The sequence below is a fragment of the Rhagoletis zephyria genome, unplaced genomic scaffold (genome assembly GCF_001687245.7).
Source record: "Rhagoletis zephyria isolate East Lansing unplaced genomic scaffold, Rhagoletis_zephyria_1.1 Rzeph_scaffold_00931, whole genome shotgun sequence".
Classification (NCBI taxonomy): Eukaryota; Metazoa; Arthropoda; class Insecta; order Diptera; family Tephritidae; genus Rhagoletis; species Rhagoletis zephyria.
In genome coordinates, this window is record NW_016158015.1 from 19,087 (window position 1) to 25,448 (window position 6,362).

A 6,362-nucleotide genomic window follows, 5' to 3' on the forward strand; every position below is an offset into this window, starting at 1 on the left:
GATGGTAAACGAGGACAAGACGAAGTATCTCCTGTCATCAAACAAACAGTCAGCACACTCGCGCCTTGGCGTGGGTGCCAAGGTTGCCACTGTTGACAATTGCAATTTCAAGAAAGTAGAGCATTTCGTTTACTTGGGAACCAGCATTAACACAGATAATAATGTCAGCATGGAAATCCAACGCAGAATCGCTCTTGCCAACAAGTACTGGCGTTGGACTGAGTAGGCAATTCAGGAGTAAAGTCCTCTCTCGACGTACGAAAACCACGCTATAAGTCACTAATCATGCCCGTGCTGGTATATGGCGAATTAAAATACAGCGGCTCAACTGGCTTGACCATGTCGTTCGAATGGACACCGACGCCCCACCTCTGAAAGTATTCTGGCTTCACTTGGCATTTCCAATTGGCGTCAGTTAGCCAAAATCGCTTTAGCGGTTACAGCGCCAAATAAGAAGAAGAATAAGAGAATCTATAACCTTATCAGTCGCACAGTGTTATAATCCCGACGAAATCCTTACGGTACATGACGGTAGGAAGTTTAGTTTGGGTTAAAGTCTCACAGTGACGGGGTTAGGCTTTCGATGCTTCCTCCTCGTAAAATAAACATGCTCAGTAAAAAGCAACAATTTAAATCGACGATTAGTTTTATATCAACTTTTGTGAACTTCTGTTTATTTGTTTTTTGTACAACAAATTGTTACAATAATTTTAAGCTATAATAAACAATTTTTTAGTAAGTAATTATTGGTTTTGATTTTTTTTTTGTATGCCCCCCCCCCTAAATTGCGTTCTGGCTACGTCCATGTATATGTACAACACTTTTCACGAAAATAGCAGCGCGATATACTGACAAATTTTGACAATTTAATAACCTTTTGTGTAATTTTAGCTTTAGGAGGATTGTCCTCCTCAAAAATATTGCCCTTCTCTGTTCTCCTTTTGAGCAAAAATGTCCTCCTTTTCAGAGATGAAATTTTCAAAAAATTTCGTTCAGGATATTATTACATGTTTCCTAATCGTACACAATCATTGTATTTACATAAAAGACGTTTACATTTTTCAGCTTTCAGTTAAATGATGTAAACTTTTAATTCAACTAATGGCCTGTGTAAGTTGAACAGACCCATCTCAGGTTCCACCTTTCCGATAAAAAAAAAGAATACTGAAGGAAAAAAATATTACGACGAATTGAATTTTTGAAGTTGGTTAAAAATGTTTGAGCTCTTTGTTAATTTTATGTAAATAAAGTGCAATTTATGAAATAAACTTGCATAAATGTATTTTAAGGAACATATTATCTGAAGCGAATTTTCAGTATTTTCTGGTAATATATCTTTAAAAGTATAACCCCCTCCAAAATATATTCCTGAGTACGCCCCTGGTGGTAATATTTGTGTATGAGGATTTTTTATCTTGATAAAAGCATTTGTAAGATGGCTTACAACCAGTATGTTCGTTGCATTGGAGCGCAAATATGCTTAAACAATTTTAGAAAATGTTATTTCACGGCCAAGTGCATAATCAAAAATAACACAGGCCCAGCGGGGGATGCAGAATTTTTTTTTGGGAGGGGCGAGCTTTCCGAGAACTACTTATTACTTTAAACGAGTAAGGCACTCCGCACATTAAGCTCCTAATCATAGTAGTGTATTCGTTTCGGCATACTAAAGTATAAAGCTTTTATGCCGAGCACATGTATTTCAATGAAGCTCTGTACATTACGATTCAAACTCTTGTTTTCGCCTAATCATAAAAGCTTCATGAATCGAAGCGTCCAACATTGTAAGGCGCTTTCAGTTTTGAAATCATAATTTGTTTACTTTTTTGTGTTGGAAATAAAATTTATTTGTCAATTCAATATAAAATAATTGAAAATGAATGATTTCGTGCTAAACTTCGTGCAAACTGTATTAAACCACAAGCGTTTATGCAATATTTCGGAGCAGAAATATTTGCGGAAGTGCGTAGTTGCGAAAGAACGGCCAGAAAATTTGTTATGTGTAGAAAGTGTTTATTAGCTGGTGACTTATGTACGGCGTGCAAGTGTACAGAAGTCGAGTCGTCATGCATTCGTTTCGGTATGACGAAACGATTACTCTACTTTGATTAGGCGCGTAATGTGCCGAGTGCCTAATTCTTGTATATATATTAGCGTGGTTCAAAAAAAATTGTTGGAAATTCATAAACGCTATCTGAAATTGTTGTTATTTGTGATAGAACAAGAGATACGTATTTTTTTATTTTGAAACAAAAAGTTGTCTTAGAGGTCGCGCTGATCGGTTTCTATAAAAACGCTGATGTTCTCAATTTTTTTATTTTCTTGGCATGTTAAAATGCAGCTAAAAATGTGGTTTTTACATATAATAACTATGGTATTATTGGGAAACATTCCCTTAATTACATACCTGTGTTGGGCAGTTAGAATGAGCCTAGTGCCCGAAAATATTCTCTCGAAAAGAGACTAGTAAAATTAAAACGTTGATACTGAACGATTTACGCATTGTCATGGGTTGAAACTTGTTACTAGGGGGTTTCTGGGGTTGCTAATTAGGAATCTGAAGTCAGTTTTTCAAAACTCAAAATAGCGGATCCAATATGGTGATCCATTTTTTCAAAAAATGATTGGACTTGTTCGAAACCCAGCACGCGGTTAAGAGATTCAAACAAATCCAATCATTTTTTTTCATGTTGGTCGCCGTTTTGGATCCACCATTTTGAATTTTGAAAATCTGACATCAGATTCATAATCAGCAAGCTCAGAAACCCTCTGGGAACGAGTTTTAACCATTGACAATGCTTAAAACGTTCAGTATCAACGTTTTAATTGTAGTATTTTCTTTTAATTTCATCGCCATATTGGATCCGCCATTTTGAATTTAAAAAAATTGACGTCAAGCGGCCCCAAAAACTCTCCAGTGCCGGGTTTCGAACAAATCCAACCATTTTAAAGAAATGGATCGCTATTTTAAATCCGCCATTTTGAATTTTGAAAAACTGACTTCAGATTCCTAATTAGCAACCCCAGAAACCACCTCATACCAAGTTCCAACCCTTGACAACGCGTAAATCTTTCAGTATCAACGTTTTAATTTTACTAGTCTCTTTTCGAGAGCGTATTTTCGGGAACTAAGCCCATTCTAACCGTCTAAGACAGGTGTGTAATTAAGGGAATGTTCCCCAATAATACCAGAGTAATATGTAAAAAACAAATTTTAAGCTGCATTTTAACATGCCACGAAAATAAAAAATTGAGAAGATCAGCGTTTGTATAAAAAACCGACCAGCGCGACCTCTAACAAAAACTTCTTTTTCAAAATGAAAAAATACCTGTCTCTTTTGTTTATTACAAATAAAAATATTCTGATGTAGCGTTTATGAATTTTCAAAAAGAGTGTTTTTATGAACCACTCGAATATAAATATATATATATATATATATATATAGTAGGACGAGGAAATTCTCCCATTTGGAAACATTTTTATTTCAATTTTAAAGGGTGTCGGTGGCCACTTAAAATTTTCTATGTAAATAATATGTAAAAAAAATTCTTTTCATTAAAAATTTATAAATTTTGATCCATTAAAAAGTTATAAAAGAGGGATACAAGTTTTTTTCTGAGCATATTCTTGTAGGGCAATAAATTCTCTAAAAAATAACCCTGAAGTTGGTTGTCTTAGGGACGATTAAGAGTATTAAATGTGATAATGATATTGCTGAACGAGGTATAGCATTGATACAAAATTATAATCGAACTTTGACGAAAGACGAAGAACAAAAGCATTTAATTACTTTTGCAAGTAATACAGTGAAAATTAAATAATTTAAAAATAAATAGTCAAAACTTGTTAATATGTGGTGGTACTATTAACTTGCCTAACTTGTGTTTAGAGACACTTTGAATTGTTAATTTATTCGTTATTTATGTTAAAAAAAAATTTTGTGTTTTCAATGTGGAGAATTTGTCCTCCTGGGATGTCACAAAATTCTGGTCACCTTAGTATAAAACATACGCGAAAGTACTTGTGTAGTTAAAAAAAATACGTATGAACAAAAATCGTCGTTCAATCAATTACCCTAAATTACATAAATACAAAGCATCAGTATATTTTATTACTAAAGTATTTGCAGATTAAATGCCCAACCGTCTTTATAGCCCACTTAATCCTATTTTCGGTTTTAATTAAATTTTTAAATGAAACAATGCGCCCAACGCAAGCTGAAGAATGTGAAAGATAATGTCCCCTTCCAGATTTGAAACACATTTGGAAACATTTACTCATTCAATGGCTTCTGCATTTATCATCTCGGCTTCAAGAAATAATTGTATAGGTATAGGTACAATATTATTCGTATCGCCAGAGTTTACGACCTTTGGCTCGAAAGCCGTAACGGCTTTAAAAAATTTCATTAACAAGCAGTTATGAAAAATCAAAATTTAAAATTGTGCCGAATTTTTCCTTAAAAATGTGCCCAAATGCATGTCAATGTGCCAATACATAAATTAAAAATCGTCCATAAGGTACCATTACCTTTATAAAATATATTTGCAGTACTTATTGCATATAAGAAAAACAGAAATCTCACGGAAAAGCTTCCTTAAATGCATTCTTTCTTTATGAAGAGTACGCTTAATAGAAATATCCTTTTTTATATATACTTTAATTTATGCATACTCTATATTTAAAAAAAAAAATATTTAATTAAATATGTTCAAGTACCCCACATTTCTATCTTTATTGAAGTAAATTAAAAAAATATTTAAAAGTATTTCCTTGTTTTAACGAATTATCACAAAAACTATTGGGAAAATATAACTCTACAAAACAAAACGTAACAGAACGTGTATACATACATATCGACACATACATACATACACATCGACACCTGAGTGAAAGATCGGTCTGTCTCGGCAGCCAGTTCGAAAACGCCCTGTCTCAGAAAACTTTTCAAGAACACCTAATTTCAGAATTCGATTCAAAATCGCCCTATCTCGTCATATTTTCAATATATTTTCATTTGAGATAGGGCGCTATTGAACCCAATTCTAAGATAGGGAGTTTTTGAAAAATTTTCTGTGATAGGGCGTTTTCGAACTGGCTGCCGAGATAGGTCGACTTTCCACTCATGTGTCGATATGTACAACACCGTTCACGAAACTATCAGCGCGACATTTTGACAAGTTTTGAAAATTTAATAACCCTTTATGTAATTTGAGTTATTTTTATATAAAAATATAGTCAATTCAACAACAAAAACCATAAAAAACAAAGTTTCAAACTTTTTCAAAAAAAAACACTAAAATTTAAAACTTTGTTGTCAGAATTTTTAGAAAACTTTCGCGTATGCACTCTTATAGTGCACTTAATTTTAGTATAACAAAAGGCACGTTTATTTTGATGAATTGAATTTTCTTTATGTATCTTATGTACAAAAAATTTGAGTAAATATGCTTTATGTGCTCCTTCAACGAAAAAAGTTCTCAAAATCAACGTGTAATTTGAGCAACTTCATTGTAAGAAATCTGGTATCACTAACTTATAACGAATGTCAGAAAATACTTCAGAAGTGTATTAGGCAANCTTATAACGAATGTCAGAAAACACTTCAGAAGTGTATTAGGCAACTCTGCTCTTCTTAACTCGTGTACTAGCTCTCTTCCGTTCCACTGTTCTTCCGGTCAAGTCAAGTTTAATTAATATCATTTTCCATTTTGCTATTTGTTACTTTTACTCATTAATAAAATATCCTGAATTATTATCGATCGGGTTTTACTTCACAAAAACCTTTCACCTATGCACCTTTCCTATGAAAATCAAAACAGTTGTTATCCAGGGCGTATCCAGGTTCAAATGTAGGGGGGCTGAAGTAAATATACATGTTTCTTAAAACATTTCTATTTTATATTAAATAATTTTTACGCTAATATCAAACGTCTCGGATTTTCAGAAAAACTTTTCGATTATTTCCTACTGAATCAAGGTTTTCGGTAACGATTCTTCTATGGACACACATGAGGCATAGTCCAGAAAGCCTTTATTCTCCTGTTATGCTTCTTATGTATTAAACGATCGCCCCACAGTCGCTGTTGTGCATGGAGAAGTGCTCAAAATAGAAATACACTTATTTATCGCTGGTAGAAATTCGTGTTTTCTTTAAATAGATCTACAACTTCAATATCAATATCATCATAGATTTGTTCAAAATGTTTCGCGTTCTTTTGTACATCTGCTGGAGCTGGAGTATTTTTATTGGAAAAGTCTTGTTGCAAAGAGGCCGTTAGTGAATCCAGATTCGGTATTATTATCGGTCGTCGGAAGTACTTATTTTCATTGACCGATGGGGGTTACTTTTGTTTTTTTT